A 21,141-nucleotide genomic window follows, 5' to 3' on the forward strand; every position below is an offset into this window, starting at 1 on the left:
AATTTCATTTTGATTTGAGGGGGATGCATTTAAAAAGAATATCGGGTAGTAGAAGGGACACATTCTGACAACCGCAGTCCAATTTTGTAAGCTCACTGGCATTAACGTAAGGCCCAAAGAATTCATTGAGACGTTGAAAGAACTACAAAGGTAGTTTCCTTAAAGTTTTGGGGACACTGACGATCTTACATCTGTTTGCAAGCTGTTTCCGGGACTGTTTGCAGGTTTGCAGATGTCACTCATTGATATGCAAGTTAATTCCCAATTTAAAGACAAATCCATTTAACGTTAAAATTGTCAAAGACGCTTACATTGCTTTCCTTAGGTAGAGATTCCACGTCTCCATAATGAGATGCTGAAATGCTACAGTATTCCGACCAACATATATACGTGAAAGACGTTTGTTCGATTATGAGAGTAAAAAGTTGCCATTACACAGCAACCTGGGTGCGAAACTCTTTGCGAAATTGTCTGCATCTGTCCGTATGCAGACAGTCTGTTTCATAATAATTGTATCATATCTTCAGCACACCAAAAATAATAACATAATACTACCTTCCACAAGTTTTTTTTTAATTTTGCCCACTAGAGGCGATTAAGGTTTGTTCTAATTTATTTGCTTTAATAAAAGTATAACCCACTCAATCAACCAGAAATTCAACTCTCCTGTCACTCTGTTACAATTTCCCGGACGGTGAGGTAGACTTTTGAAACTTTGAACATAGCTCAGAACTGGAGGACAGTGTAATATAAACAACTCTCTTGCCCGGTCTGTGGCGGAGGGTACTTTGTGTACCTGTGTCTCCGTGTGTGCTCGAATCTCGCTAATTTTTACCTTCACGGTCTTTTCGGGAGAGTTGCCTCGGGAGATTTACCTCGGGAGATTTGCGTAGTACAAACGAATATTTAGAGACGAGAAACTTAAATAAACCAGAAATTTAATACATGTCTCTATTCTAATCTCATCAAAATATTTGAATAAAATAATCATTGATATAAAAATTAATTTTTTATGTCAACGGATTTAAATTGGACTAAAAAGAATATAATAACTTTTCCTAGCCACATACATCATACTACCCCCACGCGGATAGTCCTTAAAATGTACTTGAAAATTTTTAATTGCTAAGAAAATGCCTGTAACATTTAAAACGAGAAACTTGGGGCACATGCCATACGTAACTGATACGTGAATATTTTACCTCCTTACTGTTCTTTATTACACACATTTCTCCTTTTATATCTTACGAGTATTTCCACGGCTGTTAAAAATTCACAACCACAAATTTTGAGGAGCGTCTGGGGAAAGGCCTTCTTCGGCCACCCGTAAGAACACCGCGTGATTTCAGCGCTGGATTTTGCAGTTCTGACCTCCATAGCAGAGGTGTCAAAATAAGGGGTGAAATGTAGGAAACACGTCCACTGTGACGTTGGAAGGAATTGTGGTGGAGCTCGGTGCCAGTGTGACACCATTAACCTGCCTTACGACTCGCATGAATTTCTCAGCTTTGGCCTCTTTTTTCGCCGAGAGCGGCGAGCAGGGCACCAGGCTTTTGCACCATTACAGTGGAAGATTGTAGGCACTTTTGGATCAAATTTCAGTCTTACGTGTCACAATGGGAGACAATTACGGGGCGTTTAAAAAGTAGCCCTTTAATTATGTTGCATAGTCCAGATGGAAATTTTAACCAACAAGTATTAAAATATAATATTTTAATAAAAATAACATTCTATCGTTTTAATTACTTACCGCATGAAAATAAAAGTTAATGTAGATATACCTTGTCGTTAAATGAAAAACATTGTATACATCAATACCACTGTTCAATCTCTAGGAGTAAAGACGTGTTTTATTTAGTATCTTGCGTTTCGCACTTTCATTTTTTTCGTGTGAGAGAGAAATTAAAAATGAAAGATGTAATTTATATAAAATAATTATGATCGTACACTCGGTGATGATAAATAAAGAAATGACAATTAATCGAAACCCTCAGCTGCCAACAGGTGTTGTTCATATACATCAATGGTGACAGCTGAAAATGTGTGCCCCGACCGGCACTCGAACCCGAGATCTCCTGCTAACATAGCAAACGCTCTATCCATCTTTTTTTTCATTTTGTTCGGTATTGTTCGTTGCGTTTGGTCTGGGCGAATGTCACAAGACATCCGTTCAAGTTGATCGTTGATTCCTTTACTCAGTTTTTTTTATTACAGAGGGCGAGCAGCCGTCTGACCAAACAGTCTGGGCTACCATGCCGGCGCGGATGCGCACACACTGCCATAACTCTTACGGGAATCGTCACCTTAGTTGGCGCGAGTAATGAGTGAATAGGCAAATATACTTAAGGAACATTACGAATGTAGGTTGTGGACAGTTGGGAATGTGGGTCTCCGGGGAAGCGTGCAAGTGATAAGTCCTTGCAAGTGCGCTATCCTCTGTGCCCTCGGTGGCTCAGATGGATAGAGCGTCTGCCATGTAAGCAGGAGATCCCGGGTTCGAGGCCGGCCACGGTGGCCGAGTGGTTCTAGGCGCTTCAGTCCGGAACCGCGCTGCTGCTACCGTCGCAGCTTCGAATCCTGCCAAGGGCATGGAAGTGTGATGTCCTTAGGTTAGTTAGGTTTAGATAGTTCTAAGTCTAGGGGATTGATGACCTCAGATGTTAAATCCCATAGTGTTTAGAGCCATTGGAACCATTTGAACCGGGTTCGAGTCCCGGTCGGGGCACACATTTTCAGCTGTCCACCTTGAGTTACATCAACAACACCTGTTGGCAGCTGAGCGTTTCGATTAATTAGCATTTCTTTCTAGAGAAGCTGTACGGTCATCATTGGTATTTCTTTCGGAACAGTTACTATCTTCAGATAAATAAAGAATGTTGCTTCTGGCAATATCATAGATATAAAACTTTAGCGTCGAGTATGTTACTAAGGTATGCATGTTTTGTATTTAACGGCTCTCGGATATCTTCTAATCCTTAAAGGCAACTTGTTCACGCTTTCTTGAGAAGTGCGTCGTACCGCTTTAATAAACTGTTTCCCAGCCACAAACCTTAGAATCCTACGATGAAAATCGATGAGAGCGCCTTATCAGTAACGAATGGCTACTAAAAATTGATTGCATGGGGTATGACTGTGGACTACACTGTATTCCCTGTTAATCTGCCTTACTTTTATCCGGCACATCAGGTCTAAGTTCACTAACAAAGTAAGGACAATATTTTGATAAATGACTGCGCCGTATTTTCAGAGGCAAAACTCACAAACACACTGGTGTGTAGAATTTAAGGACGAAAGTAACTTTCTTATAAAGTGTCCCTGCCAAGGAACATAGCTCGATGAATCTTAGACCATACACAAAATAAACCGCTACAGAATACTACAGAAGATAATTTAAAGAAATGCGAAATCAGACGAACAGAAATTTCCCGTTTATTAAAACAAAAATCACACTGAATCATCTGTATTTATGATTGTCCCCTGGACACTGCAGAAGGCTGGGAATGGATAGGTTTTGTGATCACCACGGACTGCAATGCATGCCATGCGACATACTCCCATGCTGGCCACAAGCTTGTTAATGAGTTGTTGTGGTAGGGCGCTCCATTCCTCCACCAGTGCGGGTGTCGACTGCTGGGAGGACACTGGTGCACGCCGACGTACTGCGATTCGTCTTCCCAGCGCATCCCACACGTCGGTACTAGTGGACCATTCCCTTCACTGCTGTTGTTCTGGTCGCGGAGAAAACACTAGTACAGGCAGAACATTCTCACTTGTCTGGTGTGTTCATACGTGTGTTTCAATCACTGAAACATGCATTGCCAAAAAACTGTTATTTCCACTTTCGAGTGGGTATACATCCCTTGGAAAGCATGTCTGGTCATATGTCCACACGACACTTTCTTTTCTCTTTATTCTGTCACGGGTCGTTTCCTGCAGTCTGACACCATTTAGCAAAATGTCCTTGTACACTACTGGCCATTAAAATTGTTACACCAAGAAGAAATGCAGATGTAAACAGGTATTCATTGGAAAAAATATATTATACTAGAACTGACATGTGATTACATTTTCACGCAATTTGGGAGCTTAGATCCTGAGAAGTCAGTAGCCACAACAACCACCTATGGCCGTAATAACGGCATTGATACGCCTGGGCATTGAGTCAAATAGAGCTTGGATGGCGTGTACAGGTACAGCTGCCCATGCTGCTTCAACAGGATACCACAGTTCAGTGACTGGCGTATTGTGACGAGCCACTTGCTCGGCCACCATTGACCAGACGTTTTCAGTTAGTGAGAGATCTGGAGAATGTGCTGGCCAGGGCAGCAGTCGAACATTTTCCGTATCCAGGAAGGCCCATGCAGGACCTGCAACATGCGGTCGTGCATTATCCTGCTGAAATGTTGGGTTTCGCAGGGATCGAATGAAGGGTAGAGCCACGGGTCGAAACACATCTGAAATGTAACGTCCACTGTTCAAAGTGACGTCAGTGCGAACAAGAGGTGACCGAGACGTGTAACCAGTGGCACCCCATACCATCACACCGGGTGATATACTAGTTTGGCGATGACGAATAAACGTTTGCAAGATGCGTTCACCGCGATGTCGCCAAACACGGATGCGACCATCTTGATGCTGTAAACAGAAACTGCATTCATCCGAAAAAATGACGGTTTGCCATTCGTGCACCCAGGTTCGTCGTTGAGTACACCATCGTAGGCGCTCCTGTCTGCGATACAGCGTCAAGGGTAACCCCAGCCATGGTCTCCGAGCTGATACTCCATGCTGCTGCAAACGTCGTCGAACTGTTCTTGCAGATGGTTGCTGTCTTGCAAACGTCCCCATCTGTTGACTCAGGGATCGAGACGTGGCTGCACGGTCCGTTACAGCCACGCAGATGAGATGCGTGTCTCGAGTGCTAGTGATACGAGGCCGTTGGGATCCAGCACGGCATTCCGTATTACCCTCCTGAACCCACCGATCCCAATTCTGCTAACAGTCATTGGATCTCGACCAACGCGAGCAGCAATGTCGCGATACGATAAACCGCAATCGCGATAGGCTACATTCCGACCTTTATCAAAGTCGGAAACGTGATGGTACGCATTTCTCCTCCTTACACGAGGCATCACAATAACGTTTCACCAGGCAACGCCGGTCAACTGCTGTTTGTGTATGAGAAATCGGTTGGAAACTTTCCTCATGCCAACCTTGTGTGAATGCTCTGAAAAGCTAATCATTTGCATATCACAGCATCTTCTTCCTGTCGGTTAAATTTCGCGTCTGTAGCACGTTATCTTCGTGGTGTAGCAATTTTAATGGCCAGTAGTGTATATGAGAGCGTGCAGAAAAGTAATGCCTCCCAATTTCTTATTCAGTCGTCAACATCGGTTGAGGTATTACATGTCCTGCAAATTACACCTTCGAGTTTCCGGTTTCGGTGGCGCAAACTACAACTGTCTGTCGTTAGAACTGTACCGCGTAAAGTGGCTGTGTGTAACGCAGTTATGTCGGGAGTATATTCGCCGAATATACTCAGGTGTCAAGGGGTCCTCCACTTGTACTTTTCTATGCGGTCGCGCATTTTCATTGACAAAAATGCAGTCAGGGCCCAATGCACTCCTGAAAAGACGCAAAAGGGCAAGGAGTACAGCGTCACAATGAAACAGACCGGTGAGGGTACCGCGGTCAAAGACGTGGAGGTCAGTACGTCATAACCCCTGGAACAGCAAAACGATCACGTTCGGCAATGTTCCTGGGTGCTCCTTTCGTGTTGAAACCTCTCACCATATGAGGGTACATCCAGCAATGTGCCACGGCCCTTCTTACTGTCTTCCGCCTTCCTGGCCTACCTTTTAAATTTATTGTATATATTTATTGTATATATTTTGATAAAAAATATGAAACTCTTTATACTTTTTAATACCGTGAAACACGTCGACTATTGGCGCCAACTTGCTTCATAAGCGAGGAGCGAGCGCAATTTGCCATTCTGTTGTTTTTATAAAGAAGTGGCAACTTCTGACACGCTGTAATACTCTCGCCGGCTGCTGCATAATCTCTGAGGAGTCGTGCTTGGTGTAGCTTGTGCGGTTCAGGGCCGTAGGTTTATGACAGCCAATCTAATGTTATTCCACCAACTTCACACCTTTGTGACTGGTTCAAACATGTGCTTGGTAATCTCTCTCTCTCTCTCTCAGTCATCCGTAAGAAAACTGTTTCTGTTACTTTTTTCTGTATGTATTGCAAAGTAGTAATTTGATGGCTCCGAATTGTAAAGGAGTAAGACAAGGATGCTGTTTATCACCTACTCTTTTCAACCTCTACTTGGAAAATATGATTGACCAATGCTCATTAGATGACAAAGGAGTAGAAATTGGAGGAAGAAGAGTAGGGTGTTTGAGATTTGCTGATGACATGGTCCTTCTAGCCACAGGGGAAAAAGAATTACAGGTTTTGGTGGACACCATTGCAACTAACGGAAAAAAATATGGAATGAAAATTAACACAAATAAAACAAAATTATTGGCAATAGGAGGAAATAAGGAAATAAAAATTGTGCTGAATGGAGAAACACTAGAACGGTTGCAAAATTTTAAGTATCTTGGAAGCAGGATAGACACCAACTGGAAGTGCACCACAGAAATTAAAACAAGGATAGCAATGGCAAAAAAGCCGTTTTATAAGAAAAGGAGAATCTTCTGCAGCGGCCTGGACAGAGAATGCAGAAAGAGACTCATAAAATGTCTTGTATGGAGTGTTCTTCTATATGGCGCTGAAACATGGACTATGAGGAAAAAAGACAGAGAAAGGCTGGAGGCTTCTGAGATCTGGACATGGCGGAAGATGGAAAGAATAAGTCGGATGGACAGAGTAAAAAATGAAGAGGTACTGAGAAGAGTGGGAGAGAAAAGACAGTTACTAGATGTAATAAAAAGAAGAAAAAGAAATTGTATTGGGCATATATTAAGAAAGAATGACGGACTGATAAAAACAGTTTTAGAAGGTTATGTAGAAGGGAAAAGGAAGCGAGGAAGGAAGAGATTCCAGATACTGGATGACATGATGGACGGTGCAACATACAGCAGCCTTAAGAAGGAAGCAATGGATCGCAGAAAATGGAGAGGCAAAAGACCTGCTAATTTAGCAGATAACTGATGATGATGATGAATTTGATGGCCTGGGACGGTTTACAAGCACCTAGGCGTCGCCCTTGACCGTGCATTAACATATAAGAGGCACTGTCTAAATACCAAGCAAAAAGTGGCAGCCAGGAACAATATCATCTGAAAGCTAACAGGCACGACGTGGGGAGCACACGCCAACACTGTGAGAACCTCTTCCCTTGCATTGTGTTACTCTGTCGGAGAATACGGAAGCCCAGTGTGGTTCAATTCTTGCGCGTGCCAAAACTGTAGGTGTCGCTCTTAATGATACTTGTCGTATCATCACCGGGTCCCTGAAGCCTACTCATCTGGATAAACTGTATAGCCTCGCGGGCATTGCCGCCCTCCGCCGCCCCCCTCCCCCGACATCCGCCGAGAGGTAGCAGCAAAAAGTGAGAAGAAAAAATCAGAAACTTCTGAAGGTCACCCCCTATATGGCTATCAACCAGCAAATCCACGACTAAAATCCAGAAAGAGCTTCCTCAGTTCTACCGAGGCTCTAGTTGGGGCAGCACAGCAATGCCGAATCGAACTACAGCGCGCAAGGCTTACCAATACTGTGGGATGGATTACACCAAGCGAAAGACTACCTCCCGGCTACACCAAGAATTGCAGTACACGGAGATCCCTCAACAGACTACGCTCGGGTGTCACGAAATGTAAGAGCAATCTGACTAAGAGGGGTTTCCTAGAGGAGCCGCCACTCTGAGTGTGGAGCAGCGCGGACCACCTTCCACCTGCTCCAGTGTATCCAATGTCCAGCGACATGCACAACAGAAGACCTGCTACATGCAACGCCAAATGCAATAGAGGTCGCTAACTTATGGGCGGCAAAAGTGTAAATAATTGTGTTGTAAATATACAGGGTGGCCCATTGATAGTGACCGGGCCAAATATCTCACGAAATAAGCGTCAAACGAAAAATCTACGAAGAACGAAACTCGTCTAGCTTGAAGGGCGAAAGCAGACGGCGCTATGGTTGGCCCGCTAGATGGCGTTTCCATAGGTCAAACAGATATCAGCTGCGTTTTTTAATAGGAACTCCCATTTTTATTACATATTCGTGTAGTACGTGAAGAAATATGAATGTTTTAGTTGGACCACTTTTTTCGCTTTCTGAGATGGCGCTGTAATAGTCACAAACGTATAAGTACGTGGTATCACGTAACATTCCGCCAGTGCAGACGGTATTTGCTTCGTGATGCATTACCCGTGTTAAAATGGACCGTTTACCAATTGCGGAAAAGGTCGATATCGTGTTGATGTATGGCTATTGTGATCAAAATGCCCAACAGGCGTGTGCTATGTTTGCTGCTCGGTATCCTGGACAACATCATCCAAGTGTCCGGACCGTTCGCCGGATAGTTATGTTATTTAAGGAAACAGGAGTGTTCAGCCACTTGTGAAACATCAACCACGACCTGCAACAAATGATGATACTCAAGTAGGTGTTTTAGCTGCTGTCGCGGCTAATCCGCACATCAGTAGCAGGCAAATTGCGCGAGAATCTGGAATCTCAAAATTGTCGGTGTTGAGAATGCTAGATCGATACCGATTGCACCCGTACCATATTTGCATGCACCAGGAATTGCATGGCGACGACTTTGAACGTCGTGTACAGTTCTGCCATTGGGCACAAGAGAAATTACGCGACGATGACAGGTTTTTTGCACGCGTTCTGTTTAGCGACGAAGCGTCATTCACCAAACCGGCATAATATGCACTATTGGGCAACAGAAAATCCAAGTGGAACATCAGCGACCTTTGCGGGTTAATGTATGGTGCGGCATTATTGGAGGAAGGATAATTGGCCCCCATTTTATCGATGGTAATCTAAATGGTGTGCTGATTTCTTACGTAATATTCTACCGATGTTACTACAACATGTTTCACTGCATCACAGAATGGCGACGTACTTCCAACATGATGGATGTCCGGCACATAGCTCACGTGCGGTTGAAGCGGTATTGAATAGCATATTTCATGACAGGTGGATTGATCGTCGAAGCACCATAACATGGCCCGCACGTTCACCGGATCTGACGTCCCCGGATTCCTTTCTGTGGGGAAAGTTGAAAGATATTTGGTATCGTGATCCACTGACAACGCCTGACATGCGTCAGTGCATTGTCAATGCGTGTGCGAACATTACGGAAGGCGAACTATCCGCTGTTGAGAGGAATGTCGTTACACGTACTGCTAAATGCATTGAGGTTGACGGACATTATTTTGAGCAATTATTGCATTAATGTGGTATTTACAGGTAATCACGCTGTAACAGCATGCGTTTTCAGAAATGATAAGTTCACAAAGGTACATGTATCACATTGGAACAACCGAAATAAAATGTTGAAACGTACCTACGTTGTGTATTTTCATTTTAAAAACCTACCTACTTCCAACTGTTCGTCTAAAATTGTGAGCCATATGTTTGTCACTATTACAGCGCCATCTCTCACAAAGCGAAAAAAGTGGTTCAACTAAAACATTCGTATTTCTTTCCGCACTACACGAATATGTAATAACAAATGTGGGTTCCTATTTAAGAAAACGCAGTTGATATCTGTTGGACCTATGGCAGCGCCATCTAGCAGGCCAACCATAGCGCCATCTGGTTTCCCCCTTCAAGCTAGAGAAGTTTCGTTCTTTCCAGTTTTTTTCGTTTGGCGCTTATTTCGTGAGATATTTGGTCCGGTCAATATCAATGGACCATCCTGTATATACACACGACATGTAAATATTGTACAGTACTTTATACATCGTAAATGCTTCTGACACGAATAAATAAATAAATAAATAGTGAAATTACTTTTGTGTGTTCATGAAATCGTGTAGTTCTGCATATTTCGCGAGTAGTACTGACCTTATCTACAAACGTTTTCCCATTTAACGGCTCTGCTCAATAATTAATGCACTCGTTTTCTTCTGGCTCGCATTATTCTTTTATCCAACGTAATACATTCAGCTCCACTGCAAGTATGGGTGTTGTAAAATGGACGATCAAAAAGTTTTCGTTTGAGAGCGTTTCTGCCGTGTATATGCGACTAGCGTGTCTCCGATGCGGGTCTAGAAGCACCCACATGTAGGTAAGGGATTAGTGTGCCATTCGTGTCTTTCCAACTTGCCTGCGTTAAATGGGGAAAGGTGAAATGTAGCGACGTCATTACCACATGCGCCCAAAGAGGACTAACGCGCTGTCGTTATTTCCTTGGCTGCCGAAGGACCAACACCCGGTAGACAACCATCGGAGAATGAAGAATGCGCATGGGGAAGCATGTTCTGTGGAAAACCACCGGTAGAAAATGATGCGCCGAGTTCCGTACTGGTCGTGATTCCACGCAAGACGTCGGCCGATCTGAGAGTTACGCAGAAGTTCCGTCAACCCAAGTGGCAGACACTCGAACGCACGTCCTATAGCCCTCTCCCCATGGGGTTACTACGCCTTCGACCCCTTACATATGCCTTGAAGTATCAACAGTTCCTGTCGGATGAGGATGTGTAGCAGGCTATTACGGACTTCTTCATGCAGCAGTTCACGGTGTCTTACCAAACAGACGTCTTCAGCCTGGTCCATACGCGCTATGATTGCCTCTGTGCTCAAGGAGATTTCGCCTGACCGGCATACCGATTCTGGACTGTACAGCCTTCGAACGGAAACTATTTGATCGCCCCTTATAGTCTGTGGCTGAATTCATTTCCGCTCATAGCAATGTCTTCAAACCAGTCTTCATTGAAATTTCGTCGAAAAGCAGTTTAAAAGTTCATTTTATTCTTTATTTAGTTTCGGATCATACAGACGACAAATGCAATTCGTCTAGAAGATGGACCTCATTGCACTAAGTATTTATTAGCTTCTCAGAATTCTGTGCTAACATTCACCGATCTGTTTCCTTCACAAGCATATCAAACAAATTTGTACTGCGCTCGCCTAAGTTTAAACGTTGTGAGTGAATATTTCAAGTCAGAAACCGTTACCAGAGGGCTTTGACTGAAGAAGTGTCTGTAAAGTTACAGTTATCACAAGGAAAAGGTTATTTTCAAATTCCAATGAAAGCCATTACATGAAACTTCCTGGCAGATTAAAACTGTGTGCTGGGCCGAGACTCGAACTCGGGACCCTTGCCTTTCGCGGGCAAGTACTCTGGTCGGCAGACAGTTTTCATCTGCCAGGAAGTTCCATATCAGCGCACACTCCGCTGCAGAGCGAAAATCTCATTCTGGAAACATCCCCCCGGCTGTGGCTAAGCCATGTCTCAACAGTATCCTTTCTTTCAGGAGTGCTAGTTCTTCAAGGTTTGCCGGAGAGCTTCTGTAAAGTCTGAAAGGTACGAGACGAGGTACTGGCAGAAGTGAAGCTGTGAGGACTGACTGTGAGTCGTTCTTCGGTACCCCGTTGGTAGAGCACTTGCCGGCGAAAGGCAAAGGTCCTGAATCGAGTCTCGGTCCGGCGCACAGTTTTAATCTGTCAGGAAGTTTCATATCACCGCACACTCCGCTGCAGAGTGAAAATCTCATTCTAGAAACATCCCCCAGGCTGTGGCTAAGCCATGTCTCAACAATACCCTCTCTTTCAGGAGTGCTAGTTCTGCTAGGTTCGCAGGAGAGCTTCTGTGAATGTTGGAAGGTAGGAGACGAGTTACTGGCAGAAGTAAAGCTGTGAGGACGGGGCGTGAGTCGTGCTTGGGTACCCCGTTGGTACAGCACTTTCCCGCGAAAGACAAAGGTCCCGAGTTCGAGTCTCGGTGCGGCACACAGTTTTAATCTGCCAGGAAGTTTCATATCAGCGCACACTCCGCTGCAGAGTCAAAATCTCACTCTGGAAGTCATTACATTGTTCCAGATTGTTTTTATTTTTTTTTTCCCTTCGAGATCATATGACTGAAATGCTGTTTGTACCGCAGGCGGTCCTCATTCGTTCCCAACCCCCAACCTCCCTGTGCCCCTCCCAAACCCCTCTCGGGGACGAAGGGTGTGAGCGAAGACACTTTCATTGGAAGGCAAAAAGCAGATGGTGATCGCTTAATCAATTTTACTACTGGGAGGAGCTTCAGAGTCACAGAGTAAGAAAGCGAAGAAGTGGCCGAACCGCTTGCGAAGAGGAGCCTTGAAAGTAATCTGGAAAATGGATCTCATTCTGCGCCCGGTTCTCGGAGACCTTTCGAGTCCAGTGTCAATAGGTGTGGACGGTGGGTCACTGGGCGGAGTGATTTCACAGAGGCGGGTAATGAGGCCGCCTCAAGCCAGCGATCTTTGAGAGCGGCGCGGCGCCCAGTCCACTCTGCGCTAATTGTGACGGCGGTAACGAGGCCAATTGTCGCGAGGCGCGGCCCAGCGCGGTGCGAGAGGATCGCGCGACTCGGAAAAAGAACTCTCGGGCCGTCTGATTATGACAGCTCATTAAGGGCGCCGGGAGGCGCCGCTGCAGCCTGGAGCACTGTGCAGGGCGAAATACGGGAAAGGCGAAAATGGCGGCGACTGCAAGAGGGGGGGGGGGGGGGGGGGGGGGAACGAGGGTCATAAAGTGGAAGGCCGTGTGACGCATCAGCGAACAAGCGACGCCGCCGGAGTCCAGGGCTGCCGAAGTAAGGCGATCGATCTCCGCCAAAATTCATCCGGTCGCGAAGGGGGGTGGCGGAAATTGGGGCTCCATTGCGCGGCATCTCACTCTGTAGCAGCGAATTTGGTGTATCCTGCTGCGGAACAAACATTGTTTCCCAAAATGATGCGTCCGATTCCACGACATCATCTATACAGAGTGTTCAGATGAAAAGGTACGAAACGTAATAACAAACAAACCTGTTGAAATCTGCATTTGCCGCTTAGGGACTACGTAATGAGATAGCTAGGGACGTGAATGTAGTGTCCGGAGTAATTGTGTCAGCGCCCCATGTTCTCTACTACACTCATGCTCATAAATTAAGGATAATTGCAGAATGTGGTGCCACACAACGTGGCACTACACAAAACTGGCGTTAATAGAATAGGCACAAAGGGAACACACACAACGCAGATCTGTAAGTCCTCGGTATTGGTGATCAGTTGAGAAAACCGTCCCGAAACACATGTGGTACAAAACGCCACTGTTTCCTGCGCATGTACCCCGACATCTGGCTGGCGTATAGCCTCCCATTCTTGCATCAGTGCCTGTCGGAGCTCCAGAAGTGTTCTAGGGGTTTGAAGACGTGCAGCGATACGTCGACCGAGAGCATCCCTGATGTGCTCGATGCGGTTTAGGTCTGGAGAACAGGCAGGCCACTCCATTCGCCTGATATCTTCTGTTTCAAGGTACTCCTCCACGAAGGCAGCTTGGTGGGGCCGTGTGATATCATCCATCAGGAGGAAGGTGGGACCCACTGCACCCCTGAAAAGCGGACATACTGGTGCAAAATGACATCATGAAAAACCTGACCTTTTACAGTTCCTCTGTCAAAGACATGCAGGGCTGTACGTGCAACCGACTGTCGTTAGAGGGCTCCGAATTGTAGCGCGTAACGTGGCTGCGTGTAACGCAGTTATGTCGGTGCGTGAGACACCATCAGAAAACTGAAATCACCAATTTAAAGGCTTTGTCCACACGTAGAGCATACTCTCCTTCAATATGACAATGACCAGACCATCCACGAGCGCTGCGACATCTTCAAAAATCGGACGTCTTGCGTTCACCGTCGTCCATCATCCTCCATGTAGCCGCGACTTGGTCCCATCCAATTTTCATCTGTTCCCAAAACTTAGAGAACACCTCTGATTGTTTCACTTTGATAGTGATGAAGCGGTGCGAGTACAAGTGAGGTTGTGGCTCCGTCAACAAAGTAAACTTTTCTGCAGTGATGGTATCAATAAAGTGGTATCTCGTGGCTCCGTCAACAAAATCAAACTTTCTACAGTGATGGTGTCACAAAGTGGTTTCTCGTTGGGGTGAATGTGTTCATTTGCAGTTGAGAAATAAATATGTGACAAGAAGAATGAAGAAGTAAAATGCTAATCAAGTTCATTTTATTTAAAATGCTTTTAAAGTTTTCACGCACAAAGTTCGGTGGCATCACTTTTCAGTACGCCTTCGTAATTTGATGTCCCTAGCCGTTAAAGTTAATCTCAGGAACTACTTCAAGGATTTTGATACCGTTTTCACTAATAGACTGATTCACCAGGAAAGTCCGTATGTGTAATTTATTACTACCAAGTAATGGTTACTATGTAATTTAAGTGTTGATGGCTGCTCCTTATTTAATTGGCTTTTCGACTGACATCCGTGTCAATCATGGGATCCATGAGCTGGTCAGCTACAGAGGGGCGCTATCTGGAAGGAAAAGCAGCAAGCAGTCGTCGCAACTCGAGAGAGAAACGAAGCTTAACCAGAATCTATACATATCTACACACATTCTAAATTAGTCTCTCCCCCCTGTGATTTTCTGTTCTCTATGTTCTGGCTAATATGAGAAATCAATGTGGGGATCTTGATTCGATTTTCAGTAATACATAGACTGACTCACAAGGAATGTTTATATGTTGTTGTTGTTGTGGTCCTCAGTCCTGAGACTGGTTTGATGCAGCTCTACATGCTACTCTATCCTGTGCAAGCTTCGTCATTTCCCAGTACCTACTGCAACCTACATCCTTCTGAGTCTGCTTAGTGCATTCATCTCTTGGTCTCCCTCTACGAGTTTTACCCTCCACGCTGCCCTCCAATCTGAATTGATGATCCCGTGATGCCTCAGAACATGTCCTACCGACCGATCCCTTCTTCTAGTCAAGTTGTATCATAAACTCCTCTTCTCCCCAATTCTATTCGATACTTCATCATTAGTTATGTGATCTACCCATCTAATCTTGAAGGTTTATATATATAAGATTTTCACTCTGCTGCGGAGTGTGCGCTGATATGAAACTTCCTGGCAGATTAAAACTGTGTGCCCGACCGAGACTCGAACTCGGGACCTTTGCCTTTCGCGGGCAAGTGCTCTACCAACTGAGCTACCGAAGCACGACTCACGCCCGGTACTCACAGCTTTACTTCTGCCAGTACCTCGTTTGGAAGGTAGGAGACGAGGTACCTCGTTTGGAAGGTAGGAGACGAGGTACTGGCAGAAGTAAAGCTGTGAGTACCGGGCGTGAGTCGTGCTTCGGTAGCTCAGTTGGTAGAGCACTTGCCCGCGAAAGGCAAAGGTCCCGAGTTCGAGTCTCGGTCGGGCACACAGTTTTAATCTGCCAGGAAGTTTTATATATATATATAATTTATAATCAGTACAGCACACAAATCGTTCAGCTGTAGATAGTGCTACCAGTGTGAATCTGGGGAGAGTCTCTAGTTATTGTTAAAAATTACTTAAATATTGATGAAAAATAGAGCACACAATAAATTAAAAGTATCGTTGTAGTGTCAATAAATAACAAGTTGTATATATTTACTAAAAAGTTGGAAGTAAAACAAAAGGCAGGTCTCATTGTTTATGGCAGCTATTGCACATTGGTTTTAGTGTGAGGTGCCAGGAGCGTTTAATAGATAATGCAGCACTTTTTTCTGAATGCAGGTTGGTTTTATTCAGGCTACCAATAAACAATATAATTCCTCACTCTGCTTGCTACAAAATCCTATTTTTCAAAATAATCTCCATTCAATGTGACGGCCTTAGCCACCTTTCTAGGAGGGCCTCCACGCCCACATGGCACCACTCTATTGGTCGACGCTGGAAGCGTCTTGCTGTATCAATAACTTCCCCATGATCCAAGTACTGCTTCCAGCGGAGTGCATCATTCTTTGCGCCAAACGGATGGAAGCGGAAGGTGTGAGATAGTGGCTGTAGAGTGGAAGAGAAAGAACAGAACAATGAAGTTTGCGCAGACTTCTGTGAGGCCTTACGTTGTCACGGAAAAGGAGAAGTTCGTTTGTATTTTATGGCGACGAGCACGCTGAAGTCTTCTTCAGTTTTGAGGGCAGCACAACACACTTCAGAGTTGATCGTTGCATCATGAAGGAGGACATCAGAATAACCCCTGCCAGAAGACCGTCGCCAAAACTTAACTGGCTGAGAGTGCTGCTTTGGACTTTTTCTTCGGCGCCGAATTGGTGTGGCGCCAGTTCATGGATTGCCATTCTGTTTCCGTTTCGAAGTGATGCATCCATGTTTCATCGCTTGTGACGGCGTTAAACAAAAAATTGTCACGATTAGCCGCTTAATGGGAGAAAAATTCTGCACAGATGGTCCTTCGTTGCTCTTTATGATCTTCTGTAAAGCTGACACGTCCGAAAGAGCAGACACCTCGCGGAATCAGCGGCTGTGATACATTATTTGTAAATTGGAGATGGAGGAGGGGGAGAAGGGAAAGGAAAGGGATTACTGATGTCAGCTGCATCGGGAATTACAAGGAATCAGCTGCGACTCTCCGGTACACATTTTCACTCGTCGACGCTGATTCCGCGTAATTTCCCGATGCAGCTGACATCAGTAATTCCTTTCCTTTCCCCCTCCCTCCAACTTCAATTTCCATAACACGTCATTGAGATCTCCAACTGGTTGACGAGTGTGTCAGCACCACCAACAGAGATGTCCATTTGAGCAACGAGGTGTTTGTTTGTGATCCGTCGATCACCTAGAATGAGTGTGTCTGCGTGCTCCAGCATTGCAGGGGGCCACAGCTGAGTGCAGCCGCTCGTACACCACGCCCAACGCCTCGGCGTGCTTTCGTTCACTGCCAGGTCTCCGTAGACATTCTGCAAGCGCCTGTGAATATATGCAATGCCGTGATTTTCCTTCAAAAGAAACTCAACGACAGCTGACCGCTTGCAGCACACCTCCGCTACAGACGTCATTTTGTAGGCTGCTAATAGCGCGCCACCCATCGGAACTTCGTGACATTACAAGCGCTCAAGCGGGAATGTGCCACAATCTCCCACACAAAAAGCCAGAATTTTTCACCTGACATTCGCTGAGAAAAAAAAGTGCTGCATTACTTATAGAATGCGCTTCGTATAATAAGGTCAGAATTTATCTACTCTCATGAATGTTTAATAGTATGTGAATTATTAATTGGAAATAAGGTAAAAAGAACTGTAATTAAGAGTTTAGAATATATCCCTTTCCATAAATTGTAATTTTTCATTTCTATTTTATTTTGCTTTTCCTTGCTTTGAGCGTAGCAAACTGATTGATTACATCACTGAAGTCAAATAAAGTAGCTGTGTCACATTCATTTGACAAGGTATGGCAACTAAATTTGACTGTCTCCCAAGCTCGAGTTAAATAGCTTTTCATCTACATCTACATCGATACTCCGCGAATCACACTTACGTGCCTGGCAGCGAGTTCATAGAACCATCTTCACAATAATTCTCTATTATTCCAATATCGAATGGCGGGCTGATAAAACGAACACCTATATCTTTCTGTACAAGCTTTGATTTCCCTTATTTTATTGTGATGATCGTTTGCCCCTATGTACGTTGGTGTGAAAAAATATTTCCGCATTCGGAGGAAAAAGTGGTGATTGAAATTTCGTGAGAAGACTCCGCTGCAACGAAAACCGCCTTTGTTTTACTGGTGTCCACCAAAAATCCTGTATCATGTCAGTGACACTCTCTCTCCCATTTCGCGATAACACAAAACGTGCTGCTTTTCTTTGTACTTTCTCGACGTGTTGCGTTAATCATATCTGGTATGGATCCCAGACCACCCAGCAGTACTCTAAAAAGGACGGAGAAGCGTAGTGTAGGCAGGCTCTTTAGTAAATCTGTTACATTTTCATCTTTCATATGCTGTAAGTGCGTTCACTATCAGCCGCAGTCATTAATACTGTTAGCTTCTGTACTATACTGTAGGAGTTCTTTCTTTCTACGTTTCATCTAGCTATGTTACTTCATGGAGACAATTTTTCGAATGTTACTTTTGTCCTTAAGTTTTGCCACCGGTGTATTATGCCGTTGTCAAATAACCTCAAAGATGTTTCGATTTGTGGATAAACGTATCTTTCTGGAAAAAGCCTCAAAACACCCAGATGGAAAGCCGTGATAACACTCTTCATCAGCTCTTTCACTTGGAACTTGAAAGAAGGTATTTCCTCAAAGAGCTCCGTTCTATGTTATTCAAAGACCATCATCACACTGAAGTCTCCGCCTTTCATACACTCCTGGAAATGGAAAAAAGAACACATTGACACCGGTGTGTCAGACCCACCATACTTGCTCCAGACACTGCGAGAGGGCTGTACAAGCAATGATCACACGCACGGCACAGCGGACACACCAGGAACCGCGGTGTTGGCCGTCGAATGGCGCTAGCTGCGCAGCATTTGTGCACCGCCGCCGTCAGTGTCAGCCAGTTTGCCGTGGCATACGGAGCTCCATCGCAGTCTTTAACACTGGTAGCATGCCGCGACAGCGTGGACGTGAACCGTATGTGCAGTTGACGGACTTTGAGCGAGGGCGTATAGTGGGCATGCGGGAGGCCGGGTGGACGTACCGCCGAATTGCTCAACACGTGGGGCGTGAGGTCTCCACAGTACATCGATGTTGTCGCCAGTGGTGGGCGGAAGGTGCACGTGCCCGTCGACCTGGGACCGGACCGCAGCGACGCACGGATGCACGCCAAGACCGTAGGATCCTACGCAGTGCCGTAGGGGACCGCACCGCCACTTCCCAGCAAATTAGGGACACTGTTGCTCCTGGGGTATCGGCGAGGACCATTCGCAACCGTCTCCATGAAGCTGGGCTACGGTCCCGCACACCGTTAGGCCGTCTTCCGCTCACGCCCCAACATCGTGCAGCCCGCCTCCAGTGGTGTCGCGACAGGCGTGAATGGAGGGACGAATGGAGACGTGTCGTCTTCAGCGATGAGAGTCGCTTCTGCCTTGGTGCCAATGATGGTCGTATGCGTGTTTGGCGCCGTGCAGGTGAGCGCCACAATCAGGACTGCATACGACCGAGGCACACAGGGCCAACACCCGGCATCATGGTGTGGGGAGCGATCTCCTACACTGGCCGTACACCACTGGTGATCGTCGAGGGGACACTGAATAGTGCACGGTACATCCAAACCGTCATCGAACCCATCGTTTTACCATTCCTAGACCGGCAAGGGAACTTGCTGTTCCAACAGGACAATGCACGTCCGCATGTATCCCGTGCCACCCAACGTGCTCTAGAAGGTGTAAGTCAACTACCCTGGCCAGCAAGATCTCCGGATCTGTCCCTCATTGAGCATGTTTGGGACTGGATGAAGCGTCGTCTCACGCGGTCTGCACGTCCAGCACGAACGCTGGTCCAACTGAGGCGCCAGGTGGAAATGGCATGGCAAGCCGTTCCACAGGACTACATCCAGCATCTCTACGATCGTCTCCATGGGAGAATAGCAGCCTGCATTGCTGCGAAAGGTGGATATACACTGTACTAGTGCCGACATTGTGCATGCTCTGTTGCCCGTGTCTATGTGCCTGTGGGTCTGTCAGTGTGATCATGTGATGTATCAGACCCCAGGAATGTGTCAATAAAGTTTCCCCTTCCTGGGACAATGAATTCACGGTGTTCTTATTTCAATTTCCAGGAGTGTACATACTACATTCATTACAATTATTATCACTGTTATTCCTGCTATTATTATTATTATTATGATTATTATGTACTGCTCATTTACTACACATTGTTGTTGTTGTTATGGTCTTCAGTCCTGAGACTGGTTTGATGCAGCTCTCCATGCATTCTATCCTGTGCAAGCTTCTTCATCTCCCAGTACTTACTGAAACCTACATCCTTCTGAATCTGTTTAGTGTATTCATCTCTTGGTCTCCCTCTACGATTTTTACCCTCCACGCTGCCCTCCAATGCTAAATTTGTGATCCCCTGTTGCCTCAGAACATGTCCTACCAACCGGTCCCTTCTTCTTGCCAAGTTGTGCCACAAACTCCTCTTCTCTCCAGTTCTATTCAATACCTCCTCATTAGTTATGTGATGTACCCATCTGATCTTCAGCATTATTCTGTAGCACCACATTTAGAAAGCTTCTATTCTCTTCTTGTCCAAACTATCTATCGTCCATGTTTCACTTCCATACATGGCTACACTCCATACAAATACTCTCAGAAACGACTTCCTGACACTTAAGACTCTACTCGATGTTAACAAATTTCTCTTCTTCAGAAACGCTTTCCTTGCCATTTCCAGTCTACATTTTATATCATCCCTACTTCGACCATCATCAGTTATTTTGCTCCCCAAATAGCAAAACTCCTTTACTACTTTAAGTGTCTCATTTCCTAATCTAATTCCCTCAGCATCACCCGACTTAATTCGACTACATTCTTTTATACTCGTTTTGCTTTTGTTGATGTTCATCTTACATCCTCCTTTCAAGACACTGTTTGCTTTTGTTGATGTTCATTTTATATCCTCCTTTTAAGACACTGTCCATTCCGTTCAACTGCTCTTCCAAGTCCTATGCCGTCTCTGACAGAATGACAATGTCATCGGCGAATCTCAAAGTTTTTATTTCTCCTCCATGGATTTTAATACCTACTCGGAATTTTTCTTTTGTTTCCTTTACTGCTTGCTTAGTACTACAGATACTGTGTCGATAATGTACAGGGTGGGCCAATAAAATAGGCCCGGGGAACACAGTTCAGGACACAAAGGAACACAGCAGAGGAAAGGAAATACAGTACTAATCTTGCTATAGCAGATGTTGAAACTGACCACCGTTAATCTCTTGGCGCTTTTGGGCCCTGGTCAGCAAGTTGCTGAAGGCAGATCGAAGCTTGGCATCTGGAATTGCTGTAATCTCATCCGAAATGTTCTGCTGCAGTTCTTGAAGACTATGAGGGTTGATGCGATACACCTTATACTTGAGGGCTCCCCATGTAAAGAAATCGTACACTGACAGACCAGGTGACCTGGATCGCCAGCTGGGGCCGCGATGAGACTGCAGATCCAGCTGGAGTAATCGTCCGCCAGGTCGACGTGATATACCGATCTCTTGCGAAAGGCGTCGGT

Source organism: Schistocerca piceifrons, chromosome 2, assembly GCF_021461385.2.
Source record: "Schistocerca piceifrons isolate TAMUIC-IGC-003096 chromosome 2, iqSchPice1.1, whole genome shotgun sequence".
Taxonomy (NCBI): Eukaryota; Metazoa; Arthropoda; class Insecta; order Orthoptera; family Acrididae; genus Schistocerca; species Schistocerca piceifrons.